Source organism: Mytilus edulis, chromosome 3, assembly GCF_963676685.1.
Source record: "Mytilus edulis chromosome 3, xbMytEdul2.2, whole genome shotgun sequence".
NCBI classification, from domain to species: Eukaryota; Metazoa; Mollusca; class Bivalvia; order Mytilida; family Mytilidae; genus Mytilus; species Mytilus edulis.
Genome location: NC_092346.1, coordinates 56,563,170 through 56,588,061, shown reverse-complemented (window position 1 = coordinate 56,588,061; position 24,892 = coordinate 56,563,170). Strand labels below are relative to the sequence as shown.

Genomic DNA, 24,892 nt, shown 5'->3' with positions numbered 1-24,892 from the left:
GGATCAATTTGTCTCTCACCACACCAGCTATTAAACTTTTTGAATTTTGAGGAATAGTCCTTTTTTGTACCATCTCGCCATGAAGCTGAGAGCAATGTTCTTGCTGATTTAGAAAATCCCTCTGTTTTAAAACGTCTGTCGAAAGAAGTCATGCTGTCAAATTTAATATGGATTTGGATGAAACATTTTCATTTTGGACTGAGACAACAAATTGTCCATTACCGGTAGTCTTATTGGGCAGGCTATCAGTAACTGTAAAATCTCGGTGTACCAGTGTCTCCTTGGCCACTGGGGCGCAATCAAGATAATCTGACAGTGGAACTGCCTCATATATTGCAATATCCTTGGAATCAGACAAATTGGGGGAAACACATACGCGTACATGTTATCCCAAGGAATTGTCAGAGCATCCAAGGCCAAAGCATTGGGATGAGGAATCCAAGTGCAAATTATTTCTGTCTGGCGATTTTCCCATGATGCAAACAAATCTATCAATGGAGTTCCCCATATCTGAAAAATCTGCTGCACTATTGACTTGTTCAGAGACCATTCTGTCGGACAAACCTTTTCCCGTCTCAAATGATCTGCTAAAACATTCTTCTTGCCCATAATATGGGCTGCTTTCAATACTATGTTGTTTTGAATTGCTATCTGCCATAGCTCCCAAGTCAAGTAACATAAATTTGGTGACTTCGTCCCCCCTTGACGATTTATGTATTGTACTACGCTTGTGTTGTCGCTTCTTATCAGAACACATTTTCCCTTCAAAATTTTCAGAAAATGCTGAACTGTCAAAGTTACAGCTTTCATTTCCAAACAATTTATGTGCCAAAGTTTCTGTTCGGAGTTCCAAACTCCCTGAAAAATCTGTTTCCCATATGACCCCCATAACCTTTCATTGAAGCATCTGTCGTTATGGTCACATTGATTTTCGGCAATTGCAAATATCGGCCTTTCAGCGTGTTGGCTGAATTTTTCCACCATAAAAGATGGGATTTCAGATGTTGTGTCAATGGAAAATGTGCCAACATATTTTTGCTGACTGGTCTCCAAAAACTTAACAAATGAAGTTGGATGGGTCTCATAAACAGACGAGCATCGGGAATCAACTCGATGCATGATGCCATCATCCCCTAAATTTTCAAACAAACTAGGGCCAAATTCTGACCTGAAAGCATTTTTTCTAGTAATATCTGTAACTCCTTTATCCTTTCCATTGTTGGATAAACTACTCCCTTGTCTAAATGAAAAACTCCCCCTAAGTAAGTTATCACTTGATTTGTCTGTGTTTATCATAAAGCCTAGTGAAACCAACAGATTGAGACATTTCAGGCGATCCTGAACTAATTGCTGTTAGTCCTGATTGACTATCAACCAATCGTCTAAATATACTGAAATTCTGATATTTTGAGTTCTCAGATATGCAGCTACTACTGACATCAGTTTTGTAAAAATTCGAGGAGCACATGTTGGGCCAAAGCACATTGCTTTCCATTGATAACATTGATTTGCTATGCAAAACCTCATGTACGGACGATGTTTCTGAAAATTGGTACATGGAAATATGCATCGCTCAGATCTATTGAAATTGCCCAATCTTTTAATTTCACCAGATTTATGACTTTGCTCATTGTGTCCATCTTGAAATGGACTTTCTTTAGATGTGCATTTAATGGTTTTAAATTTGTCACAGGTCTCATTTTCCCGTTTTTCTTGGTAAAAACTCGATGCATGATGCCATCATCCCCTAAATTTTCAAACAAACTAGGGCCAAATTCTGACCTGAAAGCATTTTTTCTAGTAATATCTGTAACTCCTTTATCCTTTCCATTGTTGGATAAACTACTCCCTTGTCTAAATGAAAAACTCCCCCTAAGTAAGTTATCACTTGATTTGTCTGTGTTTATCATAAAGCCTAGTGAAACCAACAGATTGAGACATTTCAGGCGATCCTGAACTAATTGCTGTTAGTCCTGATTGACTATCAACCAATCGTCTAAATATACTGAAATTCTGATATTTTGAGTTCTCAGATATGCAGCTACTACTGACATCAGTTTTGTAAAAATTCGAGGAGCACATGTTGGGCCAAAGCACATTGCTTTCCATTGATAACATTGATTTGCTATGCAAAACCTCATGTACGGACGATGTTTCTGAAAATTGGTACATGGAAATATGCATCGCTCAGATCTATTGAAATTGCCCAATCTTTTAATTTCACCAGATTTATGACTTTGCTCATTGTGTCCATCTTGAAATGGACTTTCTTTAGATGTGCATTTAATGGTTTTAAATTTGTCACAGGTCTCATTTTCCCGTTTTTCTTGGTAAAAACTCGATGCATGATGCCATCATCCCCTAAATTTTCAAACAAACTAGGGCCAAATTCTGACCTGAAAGCATTTTTTCTAGTAATATCTGTAACTCCTTTATCCTTTCCATTGTTGGATAAACTACTCCCTTGTCTAAATGAAAAACTCCCCCTAAGTAAGTTATCACTTGATTTGTCTGTGTTTATCATAAAGCCTAGTGAAACCAACAGATTGAGACATTTCAGGCGATCCTGAACTAATTGCTGTTAGTCCTGATTGACTATCAACCAATCGTCTAAATATACTGAAATTCTGATATTTTGAGTTCTCAGATATGCAGCTACTACTGACATCAGTTTTGTAAAAATTCGAGGAGCACATGTTGGGCCAAAGCACATTGCTTTCCATTGATAACATTGATTTGCTATGCAAAACCTCATGTACGGACGATGTTTCTGAAAATTGGTACATGGAAATATGCATCGCTCAGATCTATTGAAATTGCCCAATCTTTTAATTCTACCAGATTTATGACTTTGCTCATTGTGTCCATCTTGAAATGGACTTTCTTTAGATGTGCATTTAATGGTTTTAAATTTGTCACAGGTCTCATTTTCCCGTTTTTCTTTGGCACTAGAAATAGTGTACTGTAAAAACCTGTGAGAGATTCCGGAAAAAATACTTTTTCTATAGCATCTTTTTTTAATAAAGAGAGATATTATTGTTTTCTTGATGCTTGTCCATGCAGGTCTTTGAAGAAATTCCAATTTGTAACCTTCCTCTATTATAGAAAGTACCCACTGATCCGTTGTTATCATTTTCCAATTTTGAAGAAAATATTTTAGAAGCCCCCTACCGGAATCATTAAACATGAGCCTACCTTTGAGTCAACTGTTGTTCTTTCTGGGGATCCGAAAAGACTCCCAGCTACTCTGACCAGTCTTGTTGGTCTTGTCCTTATTTGACTCTTGGGAAGGACCCTTATAGCCCTGATTGTCTCTGTGTGGCTGTCTCCCACTATTTGATGTCTTAGGCACATTGAACCTATTGTTATTTGAGCCTCGAGTCTTGCTGGCATTAACAGTATTATGCTCAACATTGAACTTGGGATTCTTATTTTGCCAATCTCTGTCAAAATCTGCCCTTCTTTTCCTACCCTGTCCTAGTTCAGGTAATAAATCATTCAATTGATCTTTTTGTTCCTTGCGCTTTTCAAGGCATGACTTAAGACCATTCCCAAAAACACCTTCTCCTGATAGAGGCAAGTATTGAGTTTTGTCTTTAATATCAGACAAATTCATAAGACCCGAATCATGTGATACAGCCTTACGTCTGACTAAATGAAAAAATGCACCAGTCCTAACCGTATGGTCCAAAGACTTAGTAGACATTGCGAACAAATCTTTCACAATTTGACAATATGATTCTTTCTCCTCATGTTCTAAAGACGGAGAACTTTCAAGCTTCCCAAGCAGAGTACCCATTGTCTGCTGCATATACATGCCCGAAATTACATTCATTCGAGACGCCATTTGTCCTTGAAATGAAAGTTTCTCAATCTGCTTTAAAGGTTGTGTATATAATTGCCTATGGCCAGTATCCCACGACTTTACTGCCTTTGGCCCATGGTTCTTTCTCATCATTGGCTCTAGCAAGTCGTCCAGACTAGGAACTTGCAAGAACTCTACAGCACTATCATGCACAGGAAAACAACTCCTGTATTCCTCTCTATAAGCGGAAAGTTTCTCTGGGTGCTGACACCGCCAGGAGTTTTCCAAAATAGTGACTTGTGCCTGATCCATTATCAACCCAACACTTCTTTTATCATTGTTTGAGGGAATATCCTCACTAAACAATTCTGATAAAACATTATGTCTAGTAATATTGTCTTAGCTTAACTCAACATCTTTGTTTACATCATTTGAAACAGATTTTAATTGTACATGTTTCATAAACCTTTCACCTTTTCTAGCAACACTACCTGTTGACTGTTCAAATCTAATTTCGCTCTCATTATCTGACTCATTGTCAGAGCGAATATCAGGTCCAAGTACACAGTTATTTCGTAGTGCATTTCTTTTAGACAATAAATGAAAATTAAAAAAATCCCACCTGCGCTTTCTCAATAATATTTTTACAGTGTGTTGTACTACTTTTGGGACAAATTATATTAAAATTATAGAAAACTTCATCAGCTCTAACTCAAAATATGGACAATTTTATGTTAAGGGGGTCTTGAAATCTTTTGACAGCTTCCGAAGTGCTAATTTTTGACCTTTTTCAGCTAGACCTAATCACTACTTTACATTAATATTTATGATCCAATTTTTTCTACAGTGTCATTTCAACCCCCAACTTGCTATATGAGGCATAAAACATGGAGAAATAAATTTGGAAGGGGTATAACAAAAATTGGCAAGTAACACACTGTCCACACTAAGGACTATATTCGATAACTGTGTACTCGGACCATCACCAAGAATATCCCTTTCTATCGGGTTAACATGAATAGAAATTTCCGACCTTGCGTCGAAATCTATATTCCTAGATATTCTAGGAGAACCCAAATCCACGTCTAGATTCGAAACTAGTGGAATAATGGGTCTAAGGGTGTCAGCAAACCTTGTGTATCTCTATTCTGACCCCTTGAATCTGGATTAGTTTCAGATCTGGGCATACCTTGCGTATCCCTATTCTGAACTATACTCTCGTTGTTATTTGCCCCTATAACATTGGCCAATGATTGCATCATATTAAATAAAGTATCAAACTTACTATCAAAATTGTCTTGCAAACCTTTGATTTTCTTGTCATACTCCTGTTGCAATACAGATGACTTTGACGGCTTTTTCTTAGCTTCACCAGTGGTTTTTGTTCTGGACATATCTTTCTCATTTGCCGGTATAAAAGATGGCGTATCTTTGTTTACCTGAACCTCCGAATTTTCGTGCACCTCGAGATCGGATTCCATACTCAAATATAATTTAAATTTTCAATTTAAACGATATAGTAATAATACTTTGTTATTTAAAGAAGTCTTCAATAGAATAAAACTAAATTTCTAATTTTGTTGAAAACTTTGCAGCGACGAGTACATCTGTTCGTTAGCTCGCAAAAATTAAAACTGATGAGAATACCTGTATATTTACCTGTATTGGGGTGTATAACACGGGTAAGGTGATCGGATATTCTAGGGATGTTTTTATTTCTAGATCACCTAGATGTTTGCGATGAGAACTAGATAACGCGAATTATATTCTAATTTAATAAATGTCAATTTTCCCTGGTAGGTATAATGAATATTATTAAAAATGGCTGACCTGTGTTAAGAAAGAGTTCGACATATCTCTTGCACGTAAAAGACACCCTTGTAGATTTCGAAAAAGAGCAGGTTAATGCCGTTACAAAGCAGCACTCGCACCCGCAAAGTGGAAAGGGATTAATATAAGTTGCAAAAACTTCCCAATCCACTATACATGAATATGTTTAAACTAAGAGTGTCCTGGAGAGAAAGTAGGGTTCACCATTCTCGACTGATATCATATATCATCTCGTTTATAACCACAACTTTTTTTTTATCTTTATGCGCAATTCACAAGACTAAAAGAAAAATAGATGAGTTGGGTGTATTTTGTAACTTTGTAAGAAGTCATCATTTCCAAGTAAGCTGTTAGTCTTCAACTTGAAACGTCTTTTATAGGTTTCTGATTTTCAAAAGGTTCAGCCTCAAACATCACTAATGCTACATTATTGGTCATTATAAGCTAGTAAAGACAATTGTCTTCTAAGAAACAACCTTGAATGACAGCTCGTTATGATGCGATACGAATAACATAATTTTTCCAAAGTATTTTTACCTCCAGCAAGAAACTCATAGATTAAGGATGTTTGCTTCTCTATTTTTTTGAATGTTTGCCAGATTTTCGGAATCCTCTGGTTTAATCTATGTATTACCATTAAAAAATATTGCCCACTAATCCCTACTTTTCTTTTCATAATTGTTTTACATGAAGTTCAAAAAGCCATATTTCAAAAATCTTATTAAATCCTTGTTATTTTTTCATAGTTTTTGAAACAAAAAAGGTGCCAATGTTTAATGTATAAAAAATCAAGAGAGAATTATTTCCCGCAAATTTTCTATGGCTTATAGCTCGAAAACAAACATACGGACTCTCCATTTTTTTCTTCTTTTATTGTTTCTTTATTTATATACTTTTAATTCATAACAGTTTTTTAAAAAGCTTGTTATTTTTAAACAGAGTAGCGAACATCTTTAAATCGCGGCTTAATTTGGTTCCAATGTTTTCAGATAAAACACGACAAAAGTAACCAAAGGGAGAATAATGGTTAAATGTTATAGTCAAATATCTAAAAGATAATATTAAGATAATGTAAATGTAATTGTGATAAACCATAGGATAAAAATTATGGTAAAATGAATCGGGATAATAAATCAATTAAAAAAATCAAAACGAATACCATCGATAAAATATCTAGTTTTGAGAAGGAGAAGAAGATTGGCGACTGGCGTACAACATTCTAAGCCTGGTATTTTTGATCAGTTTTATTTTACTACCACTTGGTCGTCGCCACTGTTGGTGTACGTTTCCTCCCCGGTGGTATCACCAGCTCAGTAGTCAGCACTTCTGTGTCGACTTGACATATACCATTAATATGAACATATTTATAACTGCGCTGATTACAAAATTTAAATTATTTAACAGGATGTTCCGTATAAGAGATAGATTTTCCTGACTGTATTGGCAACACTGTTCTGAATTTAGGTTTCTCAGTCAATACTCTTCAAAATACACATTAAACTAACTTTAGAATAATTAACTTAAGGCAGATTAATAATTAAAGCATAAAAAAACACAAAATTTCACAACTACTTGAATTTTAAAGGAGTTGTCAACGCAATATATATATATATCAACAACTCCGATTCTAACCAAATGCAAATTGGAGTCGAAAGAATACCCCAAAAAATGACAGAACGCAAAAATACTCAGTTCGAGGATGTTTAGCTAGCTTTAAAACCAGGTTTATTCCACCATTTTCTATATTAGAAAATGACAGGAACAAGCCAAAATTATGACAGTCGTTATCCATTCGTTCGATGTGTTTAGGCTTTTGATTTTGCCATTTGATTATTGACTTCTCTTTTTTTTCACAGTTCGGTATTTTTGTGATTTTACTATTTACAACATAACTCAACAGAAATATAAGGTTGATTATTATACCTTACATATAGGATAAACATTTTTATTTGATAACACATTTAACGTGACATGGCATAGGAAAATAACCTTTAAGGGTGGACAATTCTGGATATCAACTTTATCTATAGAACCTAATTGGACAAATTATTGCGGTTTTGGCTAAACTATTTCACAAAAACTGTTTCAGTATTGCAGAACTACACTTATTACAAATAAAAATAAAGCGTTGTTAACTTCCGAAAGGGATTGTCATACTTATTTACTTCTTGAGAGCTTCATCGGATAGTTTTTACTTGTTAATTGTGTTTCCCATTAATTTCTCATTGCAGATATGAGGCACTATCATTGCGCTTCTTGTCAATTGTTAATTGTATTGTATCATTATTATTCTAAATTGCAAGACGTACGTACTATGTACCTAATTACCATTATTTACTATATTCACTATATTACTACTTATTTTTAATTTTTCTGATTGGTTGACAAAGTGGTTGAAATTACAATACAGTAAAATACAAAAAGAATATTGTAAGTGAAAGGACAGACTGGTTTAAGGGAGAAAGGTACCAGAGTTGTCAGTGAAAGTTGTTTAGGTTACTGCTTTTTCATAAATTGGATAGTTATTATGTTTATTAAACGAACCGAGCGTCGAGCGAACACACTAATGATCATGACAGCTTTTGTGAGTTTTTCCAAGTTGCCTATAATATTCATATACATTCCTGTTGGTTGCATATAAATGACTAGTCGCCTTTACATGGTCAACAACATTTCTCGGCAAAAAGAGTTTGACGCCATTTACGAATATGCTATAATGGTCTTGAGAAACTATGATAAGAGGACGATAAATGGCTGACCCGTGTTAAGACAGAGCAATATATCTTGCCCGCAAAAGACACCATTGTAAATTTCGTAAAAAAAGCAGGCTAATACCGCTACAAAGCAGCATTCGCACCAGCAAAGTGGAAAGAGATTACTATAATTAGTTATCAACGATACCAGGATTTTAATTTAGTACGCCAGACGCGCGTTTCGTCTACATAAGACCCATCAGTGACGCTCATATCAAAATATTTATAAAGCAAAACTAGTACAAAGTTGAAGAGCATTGAGGATCCAAAATTCCAAAAAGTTGTGCCAAATACGGCTGAGGTAATCTATGCCTGGGATAAGAATATCCTATATAAGTTGTAATAACGTGTTTCACAATTCACTATAAATAAATATGTTAATACTAAAATGTGTTTTTCAAAGGTGAGAGATACCTTAATCCATAAACTGGAAAAAACAACTTTGAATAACCAAGAAAAGTAACCAAAGTGCATGCCTGGCAAAGAACTAAAATTAAGCGAAGATCTAGAAATGATATGTGGTCATTGATACCAAAAAGGAAAACCGAACAGATACCAGGTTTAGATTTTGGTATATCAGACTCGCGTTTCGACAACCTAATACTCATCAGTGGAACTTGAATCAAAACAGTAACAAAGTTAAATATTACGAATTTGAAGAGCCTTAATAACCAAATTTTCACCTTTAACGCTAACGCTTCAACCCAAAAATGTTAGGGCAAATGCTGAATAAATATATAAATATAAATACACAAAACATTAGGAACTATATGTACACCATATGAGATATAAAACGATTAGAAAAATTCATTGAAGGTCAACCTTGCATGCGGGTGTTAGAACCTTTATAACATATCAGGAAAAGCTAACTCTGTAAACACATCCAGCCTCGCTTCATTATGGGTTAATGGGATTCCCTTATTTTTTCGTTTGTTACTTGTTGTATTCTGAATAGATTTATGAAATTTGAACATCAGTTCACTACTGTTGTATTTTGTCAATGAAAATTCGTATTTTAATATTAACAATACATTTGGTACGGTCTTTTTTCAACAATCGGCATTCATGCGGAAACCGACTGTACTTGTTCCTTTAGTTAATGTTTCAAACTTGAGCCTTTAGAAAAGCCGGTATTTTCCCTTATCTTCACATTCCGCCATATAAATGATATCTCCTCGCTTGACAGTTCAGTTTTATGAATATCTTGTTCGCATCAGTCCTATTGAACTTGACATAAAGAATAGCAAAATTATAGTTAGATATGTTACAAATCTTAAATTAATTAATTCACACACTGATTGTTTAGAACTAAACTTTGATTCTCTCGTGTCCATTATTTCAAAAGTAAGCCATATATACATGTATGGTATGTTATCTCCAAATAAACTGTATACTACCGTTATATTGAAATTATCGTTTTGTGTGTTGCAAAAAACAGGCACTGATCATTTGATAATACATAAGTAAGAAGGTGGAAGATTTGGAATTATTATTTTACCATAAGTCAGATGTTTTGTGACAAAACGGAAATAAGTCTATCGTTCTTCACCAAGAACAGCGGAGGTTTTAATATTTTTTTTGTTTTGGATATTTAAAAAGTGCCAGTCACTCCTCTTTCACTTGTAAAATGGTTGGTGCCATGACCTTTCACGCTCTTGTTCTATTGTTACCACATTGAACGGTTAAAAAGTATGTAGAGTATTTTTAATATGAATGTGATTTTACTTTCTTCGAAAACCTTTGTATATGGCAGGTGATTGCAACAATCAATTCATCTCACCAACGAAAGTATTTAATAAATACATTTTTGTACATTATTTGAACTGGTTAGCTGTATTTGCAAAAACTTTTAGGAATTTTGGTCCTCATTGCTCTTCAACTTGAGTAGTGTCTGTATGTAAATAAGAACTCCTTTAGAGGCCTTTTCAAATGAAGTATATTCAAATTAATATCCACAAAGTTAAAGAAGATGAGGTGTAAAAGTAAACGAGACGACAATGTATTTTTGAAAGCGCAAGTATGAATAAACAAAAAAAGCTCAACTTGAAATATAACGCTCTACGAAAAGCCGAATATGATTATAATACAAAAATATAGTTTATTGATTTATGAATCGCATTTAGAAGCACATTTTTGAAGACCATTGCTTTTTAATTGTCTTGTTGGTTTAAATATGTAGTTGGATTGCTGTGTCATTGAGTTTTATTCTACTTTTCCCTTTGTTTACGTTAAATGGAGTTAAATCTTTTATTTTTCAAATACTAGTGACTTTATTCTCCAAGTTCACAATCTCTTAAGATGCCTAACAATACACTACTCAACAAATTGTATGTATGAAGCTTGATTATTATTCGGCGTTCCGATTTTGGCAGTTTCCCTAAATTTGCTCATTACCCAAATGTATGATCATGTTAAATTTTTTAAACGACTGTCTTATCTGTGTCACGGATGACTATGGATATGTTTCGTGTCTTTGTAAACTGTTGCATGTCATTGACAACCAATTTCATATCAATACATCTATAAACAATCAGCCAATGCATTACTAAATTAAACACTTCAATTCACTTCTTATCTTTGGTCAAACTGACCAACAAGCGACTTCATTTCCGTTTTGACCGGAAGCTTCTTCAGGGAAAGGGGTCAAAACATCACGACATATGGCAACCACAAGGCATATGATCCGGGTCACTTTGTTCGTGTATAGATGACATTTGTTATTCTCTTTCTATTATTGTTGTGCATTTATTATCTATATACAAAACTAATTTGCAATGATATGCAGAAAATTTACCATCGACGTTACAAAACGTCGGACAGGTATCTAAAAAATGTGTTCTTTTGCGACTGGTGGATATTTTTCTTTCACCCCTAAAATACTGTATTTAAAGCACCGCGCTCTTTTATTTGATCTTTTGAAGTAAAAAATATCGATCCTTTTTTTCAAAGTAAAAAAAATAATTTTATGGTCAGTGGAAGCATGTGCTTACGATAAATTCCACATAAAAAAATCAAACAACAGGTAACCTGCTGACAAATGATGCCAATATATTTTGTATTCAATATTCACTGACCATCTGTCTGCTTTAAAACCATGGGAAACTCACCTTTCTAATAGAATATAGCATGGATCTCGTCCGGGTAACTTATCAGAGGAGAAATAGGAAAAGAAACATAAATATAAATGATTGAAATTATCATTAGACCCATTTCCGAAATTTTATCAGTATAATTGAATATTGTAATTAAAAGTTACTTTTAATTATTTCATACAGGTAAATTGCAAATATGCCACTTTAGCTCGGACGTTGTAATCATCCAGCATGTGTAACCATGTTTTAAATCTAAAGAGAAACATAAATAAAAGACAAATATTCTATTAAAACATGTTGTATTTCTTTAAGATAGTTCTTCATACTGCACTCATTCACCTTGATTTGACCTTAGATTTGTTTTAAAGATGATTAGGAACAATATAAATGAATGTCTCCTGTTTCCATGACAAATGTTTAAATATGAATTTTATATTATAAGGGTGCCCCTAACATCAGTGGGTATTGGTTCAGACTCTCGATACAATATGATAAAATGAGTTGATAGTGGTCATTTAATGATACCATCTTTAATGAATAAAATATTAAAGCAGCTGTCAAAACTCTGAAAAAATCTGTTATCAGTATGATGAGTTTTTAGAGGTAAATTGCTTTTCAAGACTTATTGTCTTTTAATGGATTGGTCAGTTGGGGTTATAACCAATAACGATTCTTAATGGTAGTAATTGAAAATTTGGATAAACACTTGAGCAGAACAAAGAACAGCACATCTTGAAAACATTGTAAGACGGATCTTCATTATCTGATTTAAGACAAGTGAACATCGAAAAATATAAGAAAAGTGATCATAGGACATGTTGCTATAAATGATATCAGCTTACGAAAGTACAGTTGGTAAATGAAAATATAAAATAAAGCCCAATCACAAAATGTAGATACATACATTATCTATATAGTCTGGAATAAAACTGGTCATATAGGTAGATTTTTATTGACTACTGTGTTAGACTTCAATTACAGATCTCACATGCATGGTAAAAGGGTAGACTTCCACTTACCTTTTTATTACTATCATCATTTCATATGTTTCAGTCTTTATACTTCTTGTCTGATTTGACGTCAAGCTGAACTATTGAAAGATCTATAAAGCATTAATGAAAATCGGTAAAAATATTTCATGACAGTACGTTCTAGAACTTTTATAAATTGAAGACAAGAAATGGGCAAAAAATGATAATGATTTCTTTAATTAAATCGATTTCAAATTAAAAATACTACGGTAATCACTTAGGTTCCAACTCCCTCAAGCGAAGTTTCTAATGACTGTTTCCCTTTTTGTCAAATAGCTTCCAAATTTCCTACGTATTGATACATCCATGTTTTTTAAATGCATATGGTTAAGCGTTTCTTGTGGAAGTCAATCCAGAAAAACACTATATTTATTAACTATTGTTATCAATAGAATCCTAAGAATTATGTATGCAATTGGCAACTTTATAATCAGAATGCTGATTATTTTACATTTATATATATACATATTCCATATTGATGTCAAAAGAAAATGGTTCCCAATACCAGAAAACTTTTCTGTATAAAAACTTCAATGTCCTTTCTCTATTCTGACATCAAGAATTGTCCAATGATTTTGCCATTTGATAAAAAAAAATGCCATTTTGTATTTGCTTTGATTTCTAAACGGTGGCCTGCAAATCAAAGCAAAATTTCGTAAATTTGTTATTGTATATCCTTGTAACTTTGATGTGTTTTTTTTATTATTGTTTATCATTTCTTTTTTTTTACATCAGAAATCGTTAAATGGTATAAATAAGCGATATTCGGGTCTATAAAGTTTTTTTGAAGTTATGACAGAAAAATATCAATATACAATAAACCAAAGTATACATAAGAAAATGCTGTACCAAGTCAGGATTGTGGCAGTTGTTATCCGTTCGTTTGATGTGTTTGAATTTTTGAGTTTACCTTATGATTACGGACTTTCCTTTTTTGAATTTTCCTCGGAGTTCAGTATTTTGGTTACTAGATATAAGTCAAACATCAAATGTAGCTTATAACCGTTTCACAAATGATATCGGATATGTTCCTTACGTCGTAACTACAATCCCCTTCTCTTTCATGAATGTGACCTACCGAATTAGACTATTTACCGGATTTGTTATCACATAAGCAACACGACGGGTGCCACATGTGGAGCAGGATCTGCTTACCCTTCCGGAGCACCTGAGATCACCCCTAGTTTTTGACGGGGTTCGTGTTGTTTATTCTTTAGTTTTCTATGTTGTGTCGTGTGTGCTCTTGTTTGTTTGTCCTTTTCATTTTTAGCCATGGCGTTGTCAGTTTGTTTTAGATTTATGAGTTTGACTGTCCCTTTGGTATCTTTCGTCCCTCTTTTATATAAGTACAGAAAGACGTAGGGAACTATATGCCATTCTGACAAGAGCTTCAAAATGTTTGTTAGCCTATTCCTGATTTTACTTTTTTAAAACTTTTGATAAAATTTTCAAGTTCAACTTTTGAGATGAGTTTATTTTGTCCTCTTATATTAGGTTGTGGAGTTTAAGTGTCTATGCAAACAGTGAAATCACATAAATATTGCAATATCAAAGTTTTTTTTTATAACTTTTTATCCTCACAAAAAGCTAATTTTGGTGATTTTTTTCAAAGCCTTAATTCATCTTATTCAAAAGAATCTATAGACAATGACAGTATAACATGTGTAATTTGATAATATAGCTTTAGACAAGTGTCCTTTCTTTATGTAAAAGATATAACTTTATTTTTTTTCTACAAATGTTAACCAACTGAAATTAACAAAAAACCTGAAACAAATAAGGAAAAATTAATTAAGTATAGTTTTATTGTCTGTTGGGACAGGTGTGTTCTCATTTCGCCTTAACTGTGAATTCCAGGTAAAAAATTTGTTATATAGATGATACAATTTATCACAATAAACAAGGCCCCATCATTGTGAATACTAGTTTCATGATTTTTCATTCAAGCTTTACATTTTCTTATTTTCATCTTGTCTATCAAAAACTATTTTCATATATATACAAGATTTGTAATCAGCAAGTAATCACATGAATGGTAATCTTAAAGTAATCTAAAAGTAATCATGATTACACCTGTTTTTTGCAATGTAATCGTTTACATTACGATTACTTGTAATCAGAAATGGCATGATTACTGATTACATAGGATTACACTGCAAAATATAATCGATTACAGCTGATTACGATTACTGATTACGATTACCCCATGCCTGCTTGGTACAGGCATTTTCTTATGTCGAAAATGGTGAAATGACGTCGAAACCAACAAGAACGTCGAAAACAGTAATATTTCAATCATCATAGAAATCTTCTCGGACATATATTATATGATTAAGAATTGTCTAACATATATAAATATGTTAGATACAATCAGATCATTTACAGTGCAACAAGGGTTATATTCATTCTGATTAGAAACTGTTTTAAAGTTCTGGATGCTATTTTACATCAAGCAATTAACCTGCAAAAGCCAATATTTTATCCTTGAACTTATGTTTATTATTTTAGTTTAAAGCATGTGAATCAATGATTAACCTCATTGGTTGATATCTTTGGCGGAAGTACATGTGATACATCCTCATTCTTTCAATATCCAAGCTGTGGGAAGGTCGTGCTCCACGTGTTGTCGGCAAAGTAACTATATTCTTTAACTTTTACTTATATTTGCCTTGGTGGCAATATAGCCTTGGTGGCTTTAAGACCTTGGTGGTCATTTATATATGCCTTGGTGGCAAAAGACCTAGGTGGTCATTTATATATGCCTTGGTGGCAATAGACCTAGGTGGTCATTTTTATATGCCTTGGTGGCAATAGACCTAGGTGGTCATTTTTATGATTTTTTACATTTGCCTTGATGGCAACAATGAATTAAAAATACTAGCCTTGGGGCGTCAAGACCTTGGTGGTCATTTATATTCGCCTTGGCGGCTTCTTGATAGAACTAGATGGTAATGTTTGACCTTGGTGGCAAACTGATGTTTTGGGATTTAGACCTTTTGTAGTTATTATCAACCCAGGTGGTCAGATATTTGTTATGCCGTGCGCCGGTTAAACGCAGGGCAAAGTGCTATCGCTATTTAAAATATATGTGGAAGTGGGGGCTCTGGCCATTTTGGAAAATTGTAGTTGAAAGGAGAATAATAAATTGTTTATAGGGTAAATAGTTTCTTTTGTTACTTTTGACTGTGTTGTGGACTTTTCATTTATTTTTACATCGTACATACTGATAGAAATGCTATTTAAAGACTTTGTTAGAAAAGAATAGAATTATTGAGAAAGTGGAATAATTAAGTGTGACATGTCACTTGATATTCATGTTTTTTATCGGAGTGATGTGTATTGATTATAAGGTGTCTTCGTCGAGGTCCGCGTTCAGCGGTCTGTTTGATTGTACATAGAATTGAATAGAATGTTTTTGTTTTCAGATGGTGTTACCTACAGCTTTGACAGGGTGACGAATGAAGGAGAAGTAATATGACATTGCACGATGATTCATGTCAATGTGTTTGAACAACCTTTTTAAAAGGAAAGGATTTTTTCTAATCAGAATATGGTGAGAACAAATTGCAAATGAAGTAATGTTTTGATTTCTGAAAATAGGAAAATAATGCATGGGGAAAATATTGATACTACACTAAATTATGTATGTCTGTGTTGAGAAAGGCAGAAGATGCCAATATGGCACGGTACTAAAAAAAAAAAAAAAAAAAAAAAATAATCTGTGATGGAAGCAGCTTTATGTTCAAATGAACCTATTTAAAAGTAATGCTAATAATTTTTCCGTAATTTCATGATGTTTTCTATTGGATGTGTAATTAATTTCATTGATGTGTTGAAATATGTCACAAAAATCTTTTTGTCATGGGAGATTAAATAATGGTTGCAATATTTTTGTTTTGTTTTGTTTTATCTAAATTAATAAATAACTATATATGTTGAATGATTTTGTATACTAGTACAAATGTATACTTAAATTTAATATATGGTTAAATTTTTTAATTTAAATTTCTTTGTCTACAGTTCGAGGGACACTGATTCCCTAGTGGTTTTCCACGTGGATTGTAGGCAAAGGGATTTTTCCTTTTCAAAGTGTGACTAATGCTGTCTTTAGTACAAATACACAATTTGTTATTGGTTAATATATTTTCAGTAGACATGTGAAGAATCGAGTGGAAATACAATTGTCAATGTTCCTGATTATGAAGTAAAGAGTGTGTTTGATTCAACAACAGTAAATAAAGAGACAAGCCAGCATAGTTTACACTTGGAGGTTAAGTCCCTTTGCTTACAAGCTTTCCACATGCTGAAGATGTTATTAGAATAATGACAATGTTCATTTTGATATGAGTTCATTGCCTTAACTCAACTTTTAAAAGTCTGTATGTGGTCAAATTCATGAGAATTTATTGAATTATGAACGATTTATAAAGAACTGTTTACATGCATCTTTAAATGTTTAGAAGTGCTTTAAAGTAATTTTAAAAGGAATAATATTTAATAAAAGTGTTGAATTTGTTTTGAGTATTGGGAATACTATTCTTTAAGGGAAAGCCTTGCTAGTGGTATATTTTGAGATTGGCCTGCAAATATGCTGTATGGACTATAGAGTTTTCTATGCCCATAACTTAACATGAACTGGATGCAAGATTATATCAATCACTGAGGATATGTGTATAACCTCATTGGTTGATATCTTTGGCGGAAGTACATGTGATACATCCTCATTCTTTCAATATCCAAGTGGTGGTTGGTTTAAGGGCTATGTTTGGTCAGGCAATACATATTGCCTGTTTGGGTTGATGAGGTTCTTGATAAGTTCCCCCCTCTCCCACCCATAAGTACCAAAATGTGGATATGTTTTTATATTTATATTTCAATATTGGTTTTACATGTATGCATTTTGGGTTGATGAGCATGAGACAACATTAGAAAAAACATGAGTATTACCATGGGATCATGTTGACATTTTTAAACAAACCTTTGCTTTATCGATTTTCAAGGGAAAGGTCAATTAGGGCAAGTGTATTGGCATGTTTGTGTTTGCTTTTTCATTACAACGGTAAAAATAATAATATATATCTGGGATGACAATAATGTTGATTATAATGCTTCATTTTATGAGCTCCAGAGTAGTTTTATAACTGAAAAACAACTGTGCACTATATCCAGTGAGCTCTTCTGCATTGCATTGTGCATGGTAGTCCACATTTTGGTTTCTGAAACGTTAAGATATTATCTTGTATTCGGTTCTTTCCTCTAGAGTTTTCTATGCCCATAACTTAACATGAACTGGATGCAAGATTATATCAATCACTGAGGATATGTGTACATCACTGAATAAGCAGTGTAAACATTGAACATCTAAAAACCGTTGATGGTTGATTGACCGATTGCATATCAGACAAGGTAAAAACCTGAAAATCACAATATGACATGCGTTTTACAACACTAAATATCAAATTATCTTGATAATGACTCTCCAAATTACTGTTTCAAATTATTTTTTTGGTTTCTAAATGGATAGTACTTACGGTATGTGAATACATATCGCCTGAAACTATCTGAGATGGAGACAATTACAATAATAAAACAGTCTGGAAATTTTAAATAATTTTAACCGAATTTCCGGTCATTTTCAAAATGTCTGCAGAAGTGTTAAAAATTTCGAAACCTTACCAAAGAGGAAAAAATGAGCTAAAGTAAAATGTCAGAATTATAAATTTACTAGTACACAGAAATAAGTTCATTAACGTTATACATAATTAGTGTTTTGATTGACTTGCTTGAACTAAAATGTGTTTGGAAATTGTATCTATATATGAGTATCAGAAATACGCACACTCAAAGAAAAGTAAAATCATTATTTCTATGTAAAATTGTTCCGAGAACTTAATCGATCATGGCAAAGAATTATTTGAATAAAACTTTAAGCTATAGCTAAACCAACCAATGAAACTACGGTAGTTGTTTGTCCGAATGTATCAACATCCCTGAACATCGTTAAACAATGCATTAAAACAGTGCGATTCTTTTAAGGTATTACGCAAACTTCATATCTATTGTAAATTTGTGTATTCTTGTCTTTAATTTTTGCTAATGTGCTTTGTCCAGATTTCTGTTTGTGCTTCTTTGTTACATATAGAGATTAAGATTATAACACATATTGACTGCTTTGTCCCGATTTTTGACATACTGACTTTGTGTCTTTGTTTTGTTCACACATCGTTTTTAACATAATGGAATTTGATGCGACTGTCATACAAGTGATAGGTCTAGCTAGCTATAAAACCAGGTTCAAATCACCATTTCCTACATAGGCAAATGCCTGTACCAAGTCAGAAATATGACAGTTGTTATCCATTCGTTTGATGTGTTTGAGCTTTTGATTTTGCGATTTGATTATGGACTTTCCGTTTTTGAATTTTCCCGGAAGTTCAGTATTTTTGTGATTTTACTTTTTATCTATGGGAAATTAAGAAATAATTATTAAAAAATCGAAATGCAATCTCTGTCACTTGAAAGGACACACTTTATATGAAATGACAAAATCCACCTAAACATGCAATTACTATTACTATTCTCAAGAATTAGTAATAAAACAGTAATGAATTTTTGAAATACTAAGGCTTTCCTATCTCAGGAACAGATTACCTTAGCTGTATTTGGCAAAACCTTTAGGAATTTTGGTCCTCCATGCTCTTCAACTGCATCCTTTATTAGGCCTTTTAAACTTTTTTGGATTCGAGCGTCACTGATGAGTCTTTTGTAGACGAAATGCACGCCTGGCGTAAATACAAAATTTAATCCTGGTATCTATAATGAGTTTATTTACAGACAGACACGCAGATCAGATTCGTAAAATTCTTCTTTTCACTAGTGACTGGACATGCATGGATTTAATTACATTATATTTGTTAAGCATATATATTTGGCAGTTGTATATGTGTTTAGTCATCTGCCTAATACTAACCTTACCGAGAACGAACTATCTAACGTGTTGTAAGACAAAATAAAGGGAAACATAAAGGAAATGAAAAATAAAAAAGGGGTACGATTAAGCAAAAAGGAATTTCTAGTGTAAAAAATTAAGCAAAACGTTATAAGTTTCATGCCTTCGACACGGTTTTCTGAATTTACTTTTATCAATAAAAACACGTTATACAATTAAGTACAAAATTCAAACACGTTTTCTAAAAAGAAAAAAGTAATCATTCTGATCTGATTTTGATAATCCCAAACAAGTATTATAAATCGCAATGGTTCGTTCAGTTTACACCATGAATGAATATAACGGAAAATATGGTGTATAAATTGATGCAACAAATTGCCAACACGAAATTTACTAAAAAAAAGTTAAAGAACAAAAATACCGAACTCCAATGAAATTCATAAAGAAAGTCCTTTAACAAATAGCAAAATCAAATGCTCAAATATATCAAATGAACCAAAAACAAATGACATTTTACTGACTTGGTATAAGCACAACTTGAACATCATTGTATAAGGCAAATTAAAAAAAATATTTCTTCTGAAATTCATTCAATAATCAATAAAACAAATATATCGTCGCTGGGCTTCTAAAATGTTGTAAATTACAAATTTTTCAAGAAATTTTTTATCACAAACAGGCTTTGAAAATTTTGGCAAAATGCATGCTTCCAAAATGTCGTATGTGAACTTGAACATTTTTGCAAACAGCAGTGAAATAAAAACGTTGACATTTCTGGATTATCCAAGAACTTAAATTATTTTCACAGAAATAAAGAAATGTACAATTATTTTTTTCCCAAAGCCATTCTACAACGATTTTCAAGTTTTCATACAACATTGTGGAAGCAAACTTTACAAACAACTGACATTGGCAATTTTGTAATATGTCTTATTTCACACACTTTGATTGGTCTAACTGTATGCTATTTTGTGATACCAAAGATTTTCTCCCGCCCAGACCATTGGTGTCAAAAAGTATGTTTAGCCAAAAAAGTCATATACAACATTTTAGAAGCCCAACGACGATATATATATATATCCCCATATAATTGTAGAATACGATATGATAACGATAAATAAGGGTTTTCCCGGACGATATATTTCCAAAAAGATCTGTCTATTACTGTATATGGGCAATAACAGTCAATTTATACCGAAAATATGTATATATTATATTAAACTTAAAGTATAAACTGCCCATTTAAAAATTATATAGAAAATGAACAAGTACTGTTTGTTCACTGAAATGAAAATGGGTTGGAATTATTTGTACAAAAAAGAAACTCTCATCGTCAAAGGAAATGGTTTTCGTGTCTTCTTCCAATAAATAGAAATTTAATTTAATCAAGATTTTATAAATGCACGAGGTGTGTTCATGAATTATGAAAAAAGTATATGAAAGTTGTATATCCTTTTAATCGTCTTCAGATAACAAACATTATAGAAACAGGGAAAAGACATCAAATAGACAATAAAAAAATCATAAGACGACACGAAAGAGGCAAGATCATGTTCAAAGGAAAAGAAGCTAGTAGACAGAACACAAATAACTACACAGAAAACTAAGGATGAACGCTATAAAAAATGTGGATCCACGAGGAGTCTCGACTGAAGGGTAAGAAGTGTCTTCTCCGTGCACTATCGACTCCTATTGTGTTATTCATGACAAGTAAGAATCCATTTGGTGATCCTAGGAAATATGGATTATAAGTACAATAGAAAAAAATTATGTATCGTTTGAATATTCTGTTAGAATATGCGACATGTGTCTGGTCACCGTATCTTAAAACAGACATTCGCAAACTGGAATCTGTACAAAGAAGGGCCACAAAACTGGTAAAAAATATTTGTCATCTTAATTATGAAGACAGGTTACGTTCATCGGGTTTGCCAACCTTGGAATATCGTAGGGATAGGAATGATATGATACAAGTCTACAAAGCGTTGCATGGTATAGATGACATCGACTGAATGAGCCTATTTACGTTAGCACCATCTAATAATACTAGAGGTCCCTCATTAAAACTTTAAAAAAAAACAGTGTAAGACTACACATATACTATAAATACTTTTCCAATTAGAGTAGTGGATCAGTGGAATAACCTGTCAGTTTTAACGGTGACGGCAAAGACTCTGAATAATTTTAAGTCTGCATTAAATGACGAAAATTGGAACCCATATAAATTCATATGTTCGTGTTAAGTGTTTCAGTTGCGCACACCTAAATCATGTAAATAAATATTTTTGATAAGTTTAATATATTATATATAAATATATTATTATGAGATGAGAAATCATATACGACAATCCAAGATGAAGGGTCAGTAGAGGCATTTGGCTTATGTAACGACCCGAAGATAAAGGTATAAAGGTATCTTTTACTCAAATATTCAATATAATTCCCACTAGTAGTTTGGACAATATAGTATTCATCTTCCCCGTCCCTTCGTTCGTCCTGGTTCGTCATCAAATATTTCCTTCACATATTTCTCCTGTACACTATTGGGAAGAATGCCTGCACATTAGCAGCTTGATTGTAATGAGTTGTATAACGTATGATCATCCCTCGGATCTGTCAAACACTCCCTTAAAGTTTGCCGGATACTTCGAACTTTTAAATATGTTGAATGATCTCATAGATTTTTCATGATTTCTCCGGTACTTCATATATCGTTGCAAGCTTCACACTGATGAGTATGTATCGTTTGAATATTTTTCGGACCGGTCAGAATGATGTTGCCAGTTTTTCTCCAAGTACTGAATTACTTCATATTTAGCCAGCAGCTTGGTATTGATGAGTTCTAATGTGTAGGCGGATTCGGATTTCTAAATAACATTCTTTATGTTTTCAGATACTCTAAATTAAGACTCAGTAATGCTTAACACGACATTGTGTGTTTTTTTTTCTAATAGTTTCGTAGCTGAAGCCGCATCATGTTACTGAAAGGCTTTTTTCACACTTTCTTTGGACTACAAAATTCGTTAAAGAGGGAAGGGAATTCAAGTTTTTCGGAAGGTTTTTCATGATACATGAACTTCATAATAATTAAAAATCAAGGGAATTAAGTTGATTTGCGTCGTATCTTGGGTTAATATTCAGGAGACACTGTGATCGACGGCCTTTCGTTATGCATATCTTATAAATAAATAACAATACGGATATTCTGTATTGACTCTGTACCATAATGTGTTTTGCCAAAGTCATAATGTTTACGAACCTCAAATGTATGAGGGTTTAGTAAGTCCTATTGACAACAAAAACTTAATATGATGTAATGTATTAAACTATAAGGAAAACAAAACAATCTCAATATTATGTTTCAAAGATCACGTATATTGTTTCAATAAATTGTGGTTGGTAAACCTTCAACCGGAACTTACAATTGTCAGAAGAATTTAATGAGGTGGAACAAACGGAAATAACAAAATTTAAATAATCATACATTAAAAATATGATAATTTTAGATGTAAACTAAAATAAAGACGTTTCCATTCTAGAGTCACTTTTTATTGGACTTCTTTCTTTCAGCAAGTTATATTTTAACCTCGATTATGCTTCTGTATTATGGGTATAACCATTACAAAAAGTGTATTTGTTTACCGCTATTTTTCGCATATTATAACCCTATCCTATAACTAGGAGTAGTGATTAAAGACAACACAACAGAACATGTGGGTATTTATTCAACAGTTTGTCTGCCTGACCTTAGACCTTTTGTCACGATGAACTTTTTTGTGCAGATGGGGCTGACAATAAATTGATATGGGTGATCACCTGTCATATGTCCTTTTAATTTGAACTTTAATTACCTTGATATTTTTTCTTTGTCTTCAATTTTCGCCTGTTGCTGATTTGCATTTCGTTCTTATGAAAATTACCAATACAATAGAATAGAATATTATCTTGACCTTTCCGGTCAGGACCGCAGGTCATAAAGTGTCAGGAACAAAAAGGATAGTCTTTCATAAAATTATTCCATTTTGTCTAAGATTGGAGAAGACAGTGATTAATAAGGTGAAACAGTCAAAATAAAAAAGATACCGTTTGATCTATTGTCATTATGTTTTTAATTTTCATCTGAGCAGCGTGTTGTTTATTAAAATTCAACACTCTTTGTGCACTTCTGTTTGGCTGATAAGTTCCGCCAAAATACTTGACATGTTTCTCAATCTTGCACGCTTCAAACAGCATACTTTTAAAAAAAATATCTTCCGGGTAATGTCGTTTATTGCACCACCAAAACAATTGAAAGTCTCTCACTGTTCATACTGCTTGAATGTTTTCATGTAAAATTTGCTTTTTGAATTATCATAATTTCTTTATTTACAAAATCCATATTTTTTAATATTCCCACTATTTATAATCGGACATTTCCTTAGTTTTTGCTGATGAATTCCACAAAATAACTGGTGATTCTGGAGCAATTGAAGGATACATCATATATAAGTTGCCTGGTTTCATTTTCGGTTACAATGCTATATAAAATTGCAATAAATTTGTATATTTCACAAGTTATTTTCTTTTTTCTGTTTTTTTTTTCTTTTAAATAAAACACAATGTATGTACAAACACAATTTGTCTGATTATTATTTTCTTATAACAGCTCCTTCAAATACAAATATTTCATGATGGTATTGTTTGTGTATTTGCATGATACATTTTCCCGAAATCTACAAATTAAAAAATAATGTTTTAGAGCAGCCCGGTCTAGTCTTTATCCTAAGTTTGGCCAATGTTTGGGATCTGAATCCTGTTCATTTTCAATCCGACTTCAGCTGTTTTAGGTTTTCAGAAGTTGTTATTGTCTTCTATATTTTCGTTTTATTTTATATCCTCTCATTGTAGTGGCTTAAAAACTCTCCTTGTGTCTATCGTGACAAGATTTTGTTTTGATTTCTGTCATTCTTTTGTATATAATTTCGATGAATTGGTAATATTATAGTTCGATATTTTTCCCCCGCATCCTTCTAAGGGTGAACAGTCTTTTTAAAATTTATGCAAATTTTTAAATGAAAATTACGTATCTTTGGAATCTGGAATAAAAGAATTATAAATTATCAAAGTTTCAATACTATAAGTTATGGACCTCTGAAAATGTAAAGTCGATTTCAGACTTGAACTTCGGTAAACGACTGTTGCCTCTAATACTCAGTCTAAACATGGACGTATTTCATTGAAGTTTCTAATGGAAATTAAATTGGAACCCAACTTACCCATATTCCAACATCCTTATGTAATTCATATCAAACATTACTCCACCAGATTAAGGAATAAACATACTTCATTGCTGATGGTTTTTTTTAATATATTCTAGAAAATCACTATAGCTGACTGGATAAATTTATATCATTGCTTGCATCAATCAGGTATTCATATTCCTTACTTAGGGG

General features: G+C 32.8%; 1 protein-coding gene and 1 long non-coding RNA gene across 3 annotated transcripts in view; both read left to right on the top strand.

The window, feature by feature from the left end:
- Nucleotides 1-24,892, top strand: part of LOC139514377 (exportin-1-like) — a 667,034-nt gene that overhangs the window by 493,378 nt on the left and 148,764 nt on the right. The window lies entirely within an intron of this gene.
- Nucleotides 15,032-16,986, top strand: LOC139516914 (uncharacterized). Of its 2 annotated transcripts, none has more exons than XR_011663045.1 (3): nt 15,032-15,145; nt 15,937-16,064; nt 16,665-16,986. It is a non-coding gene; the product is annotated as an uncharacterized lncRNA (long non-coding RNA). The 2 variants fall into 2 exon arrangements; XR_011663044.1 differs by having other exon boundaries at nt 16,662-16,986.